Genomic DNA, 9,161 nt, shown 5'->3' with positions numbered 1-9,161 from the left:
GGAGGGAGAACCTTGGCTGATTTTGGTTACATTTCCATGATGACTAGTGAGGCTGAATATTTTCAGTAACTCTTAGCCATTTGAGTGTCTTTGAGGCATTGCTTATCCATCCTTTACTTGTTATTAATTATTCATTCAAATATTTCTAGGTTTCTGCTGAATGTCAAGCATTCTTGTAAACCTCAGATGTAAGGCAATAAAAAAATAATAAAAGGAAATTCTTGCCTTTCAGTCATTTGCCTTTTAAACAAGAAGGTTAATCTATAATGTTAGGTGGCAATAGGAAATAGATGTGGTTGACTCTTGTTATTTGGTAGTTCTGTAAAGTTGCCGTGAACACTGCATTAACAATTACTGAACCACTGCTCCTGGTGGGAATACAGTTAGGTTCCTGTGAACCTCTGCTCACAACATCTTCATCATTTGATCAACAAATGATGTTTTTTGTGTCTTTCTGTTTAAAGATACCTTATGTAATAGATATTATTGTTTCACTAACGTTGAACACAGGGCCAGCAGTGCTATAGCTCATGCCTGAATGGAGCTTGTCCCACACACATATTTTCCTCCATAAGGCACATCACAACTTCTTTGAGCTTGGGAACAGGAGCTAGGACTTGAGCACCACACTTCAGGGCTCTTTTAAACCACAAAATAACCAACAAAAAGCACAAAAAATGTCCATAAGACATTGAGTCCATGCCAGCAGTCCTTGAAGTCTGGTCCTATCCAAGATGTCCATGAGCATGTTCAGTTCACACCAAGAGATCTGTACCACACATCGAGGACCTTGTGGCACAGACCAGATGTTCTGCAAAATCTGTTCAGATTTTTCAATGCTGTGTACACATCCACAAATGACCACAAAAGCACTGCAGGTATTGATTTTTAGGGTTACAGATTTTATCAAGTAGGCAAATTCACAAATACAGACTAATAATTGATTAATGTCAGTACTAAATGCTATGAAGAAAACTGAGATAAGTGATGAGAGGATTATTTTTAGACCAGGTGGACTTGGAGGGGGGTGACATTTGAGCAGGTCCTTAAGTGAAGTTAGGGAATTGACCATGTGAAGGAAGGGCGTTATCCAGGAAGAACAAAAGCCCTGAGGCGTGAGGGTGCTTATCATGGTTGAGAACAGGGAAGAGGCCAGTGTGAACAGAGTGAGCAATGGAAGGAAAATTAGAACATTGGGTTAAAGAGGTTGGCAGAAACCAGATCACAAATGGTCCCCGAGACTAACAGGAAGCCACCAGAAGTTTCCAGACAAGGGACTGGCACAATCTAGTCGAGGTTTTTAAAGATCACTGACTACAGTTGTCAGAATGGAAGTGCTAGTTTGCGCTCTCTCAGTTCAGACAGCTGTGGAGGTGATAAATAGCTGGACCACTGTTGCATTTCAGAGGCGGAGCCAACATGTGGAGTTGATGGTTAACTGGGAGGTAGAAAGAGGATGCAAAGAGGGAGCTCAGATTTCATTGCCTGAACACATGGGTGGTTCTGTCTACTGAGATGGGACGGACTCGGGAAGGAAAACCTTTTAAGGAAAGCATTTATTCAATTTTGGATGCATTCCCTTTCCTGGGTTATCAGAAGATAGGGTCTCCTAGCTGGGAAGGCAAAACATCTGTGATCGTGGGAACTATAATCATTGATGTGCATGTCCAGGAAGTGCCAAAAAATGAAGGTGTGTGCTTTCCGAGTGAGCAGCTGTACCTGGAGTCGTATCCTCAAGGCCAGGGAGCAAGATCCTTCACCTTCAACCGGCTGGCCCTGGACTCCACTAAGGGCTATGGCCCTGTCCTCTCTGGTCCTCTCAAGGGCGGAGAGAGGTGTACAGGCATTTCGGCAAGGCCCCAGGAACCCTGCATAGCCACACCAAACCCTTTGTACACGCCAAGGGCTGGAAGTTGGAGCGCAGCAGAGGCCAACCGTGGCTATAAGAACTAACCCCCGACTCTACTTTGTTATTAAAAAGATCTTGAATGCCAAAAAAAAAAGGGGGGGGGGGATGTGTTAAGTGTAAGATTCCTATTAGACTTCCAAGTGGGGAGAATAGGAAAGTGGATCTACAGCACTGGGGCTCGAGAGAGGACCGCTGGAGATACCCATCTAGGAATGATGAGTGCACGGATCCTATTTGATGCCATGATGTAGTGCCTGCCTGCTAAGCCGCTTCAGTCAAGTCTGACTCTGCAACCCTATGGACTGCAGCCCGCCAGGCTCCTCTGTCCATGGGATTCTCCAGGCAAGAATACTGGAGTGGGTTGCCATGCCTTCCTCCAGGGGATCTTCCCAACCAACCCAGGGACTGAACCCGCATCTCTTCTGTCTGCTGCATTGGCAGGCAGGTTCTTTACCACCAGCACCACCTGGAGGGTGGGGTCATTTAGGGAGTTAAAACAGCTCCGGGGAAAGAAGAGGGGCATTTAAGAGGAAAACCAGATGAGTGGTGTCCTGAAAATCAAGGGAGGAACTGTCAAAGGAAGGCTGCTGACTTGCCAGGTGCCGCTGAGCAGTAGAGAAACATGAAGACCAAGACCCGACATTGGCCTTGGTACCGGGGACGCCCTTGGTAACTTAGCCAGGACAGTTCAGTGCAGCTGTGAGGACAAGAGTGAATGGGTTCAAACGAGAAGGGACAGTGAGAAAGGGCAGATACACATGCCATTCTTTTGAACCATTTGCTTGATACCTGGTGGGGAAATGCAAGGTCAAGGTTTTTCATGTTTTTAAAGTGGGAGATGTTATCACATGTTTAAGTGAGAGCCCGAGTGCTCCAGAAAGACAAATGGATGTTGTAAATGAGAGAACGGACAATTGCAGGAGCAGATTTCTCTGGGATGAGATCCAAGATCGGAAGAGGGTGTGACCCTAAGAGCTAGAAGAGTTTATCCATTTTATTACCAGAGAAAACAAAGTATATAGGTACTGTCATCAGAAGATTTGAAGATTCGGGGATGAGGAAGGTCTTGTGATTCTTTTCTCGAGGAGACAGTAAAAGCTGTGGGCCTGAGGGGAGAAAGAGTTGAAGATGGAAAAAGAGAGGTTTGAGTCTCCGGGGCTAAATGAACAGGCCCATGCAGTAGGCTCGCTAGGCAGTGCTCAGAACCCTCCAGAAGTCTATGGTTGTAAACTCTACTGAGACCAGCTAAAATGGTTGTTTATTTTTCTCCAACTGTGTGTGGGGCTCGGGTGCAGGACTGAGAGAGTAGAGGGGAAGTTAAAGAGTTAGCTGAAGTTAGAGGCTTTGTCAGACAAACTGGACACAGAAAGGAGTTCAGGTTTTAGGCAAGAACATGATTATAGTAAAGGATAAGGAGGGAGGGTTAGGAGGGACATGGGATAAGGGATGGTCATTCAAAAAGTGGTGGCAAACCTCCATGGACTGGAGGTGGGTTCAGAGAATGCCAGAGTGGGACTCATGGAGGAAGTAAGCTGGTTAGAAAGTGGTGTGCTTGAACTTGAGCTTTCAGACACAGCGCACTGATCTGTGATGACAGGGTCTGAAGGATGACAAGGGAGGTACAAGGCCAAGGTTGGGTGAGGAGCTGAGGAAAAGTGAGGAGACACAGGAACCAGGAGGCCAAGATGGTGTGTGGATAGTCTGTGTAGCTGGTAGAGGCATCTAAATGGTAGACTGTCTTTCTGGCCCTCTTTTTGCTTTTTGCCTCCAGGAGATCCTCACCCCCCTTTCTCCCATCCATGTTCCCTCAAGAAGCACAAAAGAGACACAGGTGGCTGACAGGTACACCAAGACATTTCTGAGTAAAGCAGACCCACAAAAGGCACTTATTATTATATAAATAACTTCTTCACAACAGCCAAGTGCCAAAGTGACAAGGAATCTGGTACTGGAGAAGTTTAATCAGGAGATTAAATGTAACCAAGAAGCAAGAGGTCATTGGGAGAAAAGAGGTTTCTATGAAATACTTCAAATCTCAAAATGAAAATCATTTTCTGTTTAGTTACTGCAGGCACTTAATAACTGGGTCAAGCACCCTTCTTGCCAGTTTTCTCTTTATTATAACCTTCCCACTGGGTTTGGAAGCAGAGACGATCTACATATGCTGAGAAGTTCAAGTGTGTCTACAGCTCACCTGATATTTAAAGCTCCCCCAAGGTCTAAGGCGAGGTAAGCCAGGCCTATTCAGAAGGATGGCAAAATGTTTGAGTTGTAATCTGGAGTCCCACGGATACAGACCTTGTCGTTACCATAAAGCATCTCTGTGGATGGTCATTAATAGAACAATTCTATCTTTAAAACTTTAATTTTATATTGAGTTCTTATCCATTGCAGATTGTCACCTCTGTAGTAGTAGTATAGTGAATTCCAATGATCAGGTCGGCCTATATATGCTAGTACAAGTGAATATATTAGATAATTAAATACAAACTATCATTACACTCAACATGTGCATATAATAATCTATGCTCTACTTTTTCAGCTTATTACTAAGGCAGTTGAGGATCTCCTTAAAGTGTGTATTTGATTTACTTGTTTCAGAATAACTAGTTTGAGTCATCTTTGACAGACAATAGTTTTTGGTTTGTTTTTACTACCAAAAAAAATAAAAGGTTCAATTTCTACAGCAAATATGACAGTTTGCTGGGAGTCATTAAAGTAACTCCCAAGGAAAGAAATGTAAATTGGTATCTGGTGATGGTGTAAATTCCTACAGAAGGGACCCTGAAAGCGTCAGTATATTAAAGCCCTTCACAGAGTACATCCAGTGATTCCAGAGTGTTAACAATAAAACATGCATGCTCAGTCATGTCCGACTCTTTGTGATCCTATGGACTGTAGGTAGCCCACCAGGCTCCTCTGTCCATGGAATTTCCCCAGCAAGAATACTGGAGTGGGTCACCATGCCCTCCTCCAAGGGATCTTCCTGACCCTGGGATCAAACCCGCATCTCCTGCATTGGCAGGCAGATTCTTTACCCCTGAGCCATCTGGGAAGCCCCAACAATAAAATGTTAAGTGTTAAAACCTCAAGGCAGCTCTTTTTGTCTCAAGTCCTTTATTACTAATTTTACAAATGTACTTAATTTCTCAGCAAGGAAAAAATAAAGGAACTGGCTTCTCTTTGTGACTTGTCAATACTATTAGACTCTTCTAATTCTTTGTGTTACTTTAAAATCTTCAGTTTAGTAACTTTTCCATACCTAAACATTTTGGATTTGACAGGCTTTATGACTTTTATCAGTAATTAGAATACAAATTGAATAAAATACAAAACAGGGCCAAGAACCTGCTCCAGAGGCTCTGTGACTCCTTTGGACGCTGTAAATAAAAATTTCTCAGTGAATGTGTACATTCTGGGGAGAAGAGCTTTAGCTTCCCATTCAGATTTTCACAGGGCTCTGTGAAACCCCAAGTGGTCTGCTGGAAATGATCTTAAATAAATGAAAGTGAAAGTGCAAGTCGCGTCTGACTCTTTGTGACCCCATGAACTATACAGACCATGGAATTCTCCAGACCAGAATACTGGAGCAGGTAGCCTTTCCCTGGGATCTTCCCAACCCAGGGATCAAATTGAGGTCTTCCGCATTTCAGGTGGACTCTTTACCAGCTGAGCCACCAGAGAAGCCCATCTTAAATAAATGAAGTTTAACTTAAAATTTAGTTAAACTTTAAAAGAAAAAATGACTGTTTCTGAGACTATGTTCTCAATGAACTCTATAGTGGAGAACTGACCACAGGTTAGATAAGCTAAAAATATGGACAGTTTATAATTTTTTGAATTTCAAGATTTCTTTAAGAATCCTCCAAAGTACCACATCAAGCAAAGGCATCACCATTTTTCTGGGTCCCCCAGGCTTTAATCCTAAAGGAAATCAACTTTGAATATTCATTGGAAGGACTGATGCTGAAGCTGAAGCTCCAATACTTTGGCCACCTGATGCAAAGAGCTGATTCACTGGAAAAGACCCTGATGCTGGGAAGGATTGAAGGCATGAGGAGAAGGGGACGACAGAGGATGAGATGGTTGAATCACCAACTCAATGGACATGAGTCTGAGCAAACTGCAGGAGATAGTGAAGGACAGGGAAGCCTGGTGTGCTGCAGTCCATGAGGTCAAAAAGAGTCAAACATGACTTAGGGTCTGAACACAACAAGCTTTAAATGTGGGCTTCACCCTCACACTTCCCTCCTGTTTCAGTCCCAAAGTCTCAACCAGTCTTCCCTTGAATTCATCCATGCCTTCTTTCCTTTACTCACCTTAGCCCAGAGCCTCACTGCTTCTCCTTTGAAATATAATTGCGTCTCAACTGTCCTCTGATCTCTTATTTCTTATTGATGCTGTTGTCAGCCTGACCACCAAAAATAGATTTCCTTCTGTCCTCAAACAGAAACCTTTAATAGTGACTCCTTTACAAAGTCAAGCCCAGCCTCTTCCCTCAGTTTTCAGGGCCCTTTCGCAAGCTAAGAACATTTTCACTGCACCCTAAATACACATAGCCTACCCACAACCCCAGCCACCCCCTCATCTTGTCCTGAAATCTCCCCAGCCTAAAATGTCCCTCCCCTGCCTTGTGCCCTGTCCAGATCTTGCAGGGTCATTTCAAGTCCTCCATGAAGACAGTTCAGCCCATCTAAGTTGACTTCTTTCTTCAGGACCAGGGGACATTTTTCTGTGTTCCTCATGCTGACTCGGTCATATGCATTTTTATGTGACTGTCAGCCTCTGTGAACCACGTACGCAGGAAGGCAGGGATGGCTCTGGTCCTGGGTGTGTGCCATGGGACGGGCCTGTGCTAGGTGAGTAAGCAGCGTTGATGAAGGTGTGGTTCCTACTCTAAAGAGATCATGGTCCTGTTCAGGGGACAAGTAACTCCCTGGTTGCAGGGTGCTATGATGAATCGTGGAGGACAGGCATCTATATCAGATGGAGGCAGTGTCAGGGGAGGCTTCTCCAGGGGTAGCTTCTCAGCAGATATGACCCAGGTAAGCAGAGATGGAGGGCACGCTGGGCAGATGGACAGACATCTGGTCAGGAAGAGGGGTGTAAGGCAGACTGGGCCATTCAAAGAACTCCTGGTAAGTGCTTATAACCTCTAAAAAGGTTTCATGCGGAAACAGGGTGAAGGAAATCCTCTGGATCCTAAAATGATCATTAATATGGTCTCTTCCTTTGAGAAGCTTAGAGCATAGTGTAAATATACTCAGCTTCAAAGTGGAAGGATCTGTCACTTCAGTTAACAGCAAATATTACAGCTTCTTCATCTTAAAATGTGAGACTCAATTTGAACAGTCTGTAAGTGATCTTATGACATAATTCCACCTCCACCCCCCATTCTCTTGTTTCCACTGTAAGCTATCCTGAAGTGTAGGTGGAAAGTATGGAATTTCCAGGAACTTCAGAAAGGCTCCTACCTAAGAACATTTGGGTGGGGGGGTAAGGGTCGGGGAGGGGGCGGACGGGCTACTGTTATTCTGCCTGGAATTCCACCAAAAGTGCAATGTTGTGTCTTCTTCCTGAGGGCTCCTAACAAGGCAGTAGAGGATATTTTATCATCAACAGTAACTTGATAAATAGTTGTCAGCCAGCATTTGCCAAAGCATTCCCTAAGAGACACCCTAGTGAGATAGTTTAATGATTCCTTCTTCTGGGTCTTTAAAGTCTATTCATGGTAGGTACATCCCAGAGAAAAAGCACCTACCTACTGAACACCAGGTGACCTCAATCTTGGCAGGAATGAATTACAGCCTCATGTTATCATATTGTCATGTGGTTTCCTATCTTTATAGAAAATCGTATGTATACAGTGATATAATGTCAATTATTTCTCAATAAAATCAGGAAAAAAGAGGAAATCGTGTGTGAATCGTCTGCTTGAAAAATATTTGTGTCTTCTGTGCGATGAGTTGAAAACACGTCGTTTGAGATTTTTTAACAGGAACCTCTACCCGTTCTAATTTCTGGAAAAGTTCTGTTGGGAGTCTAAACAAAGTGAACAGTTAAGGCCTTTGCCTAGATTGAAGTGCTGGGTCCAAAAGCTAGACAGTACACAGCTTAATTCAGCCCACAGTGCCTCTTGCCTGTTTGCATCTGCACGACTCCTCCAATCTTTCTGGCTGCACATAAGGCAAAATTGCATTAACCACATTGGCTTTCGGGTGGTATCAGGTTTTCCTAGAGAAACCAATGGTTATTTATTCATTCACCTGCCAATGAGCAATTGCGTGTTGGGGTTTGTTTTTGCCATTGCAGTGTCTGCTGTTGATGAACAAGGTCGGGCAGGTCTCCTGGACCATGGGTGCACATTTCCCCCACATACTCGTTTGAACTAGAATGAGCAAACCACGCCGCAGCAGCATCGCTCTCAGATTCACCGGCACCGAACACCATTAACTGGACGTCGTCTTCCTCTGTCCTAGAAGCGTCGCAGTATCGTACTATTGCTCCATTAAAAAATCTCCCGGTTGCCGTTTTAAAATGAATTTTCCCGTAGAGGAAAAAACGCTGTCGTCCCTGGGTGGGCTCGAACCACCAACCTTTCGGTTAACAGCCGAACGCGCTAACCGATTGCGCCACAGAGACCCAGCTACCGGGGCTGCGCTGCGGTGTGTACAGATTTCCGCGGCCGCAGCGGCTCCCTAGCTGCCCCGGGCGTCGCCGCGCGGGCACCTCGGAGAAGCGCGCTGAGGAGGCGGCGGGAGGAGCCGGGCGACAGGCGGACGTTCGGGCGGAGCCGCAGGGGCTCCTAGCGGGCCGGGCGCCGCCCGCGGACCCCGCCTCCCGCAGCCGGCCCCGCCCTCTCGCGGGCCGGCCCCGCCCTCCCGCGGGCCGGCCCCGCCCCGGCGGCTCGGGGGTCGGCCGCGCCCCCATCCCTCTCCCTGTGCGCGCGGGAAGGGGGCGGCCGCGCGCGGTAGCCGTGACCGCGACCCCGGCGACAGGGCACCCGGCCGCAGAGGCTGGACCGGGTGAGGTCGCCCGTGCTCCCTCGCCGGAGCTGTGAGAGGACCATGGAGGGCCGTGCGGACCCCGGGAATTGGGGGGTCACATCCCTCAGCTCCACCTCTAACTTTAGGGTCGTGGTTCTCAGCCTTGGCGTGCTTGCGTCACGGCCCCTCTCCCTCTTCACGGGACATTTTGCCCCCAATCACCTCCATCCCCCCCCCCCCCCCCCAAATTATGACACCACAGATCC

The 9,161-nt window shown here is 46.2% G+C and overlaps 1 non-coding gene across 1 annotated transcript; it reads right to left on the bottom strand.

Moving 5' to 3' along the window:
* Positions 1-8,477: 8,477 nt before the first annotated feature.
* On the bottom strand, positions 8,478-8,551 carry TRNAN-GUU (transfer RNA asparagine (anticodon GUU)). The gene has a single exon. It is a non-coding gene; the product is annotated as a tRNA-Asn (tRNA).
* Positions 8,552-9,161: the final 610 nt, after the last annotated feature.

Source organism: Dama dama, chromosome 30 (assembly GCF_033118175.1).
Source record: "Dama dama isolate Ldn47 chromosome 30, ASM3311817v1, whole genome shotgun sequence".
NCBI lineage: Eukaryota > Metazoa > Chordata > Mammalia > Artiodactyla > Cervidae > Dama > Dama dama.
The sequence above is the reverse complement of the archived record's forward strand: the minus strand, read 5'-3'. Positions and strand labels throughout refer to the sequence as shown.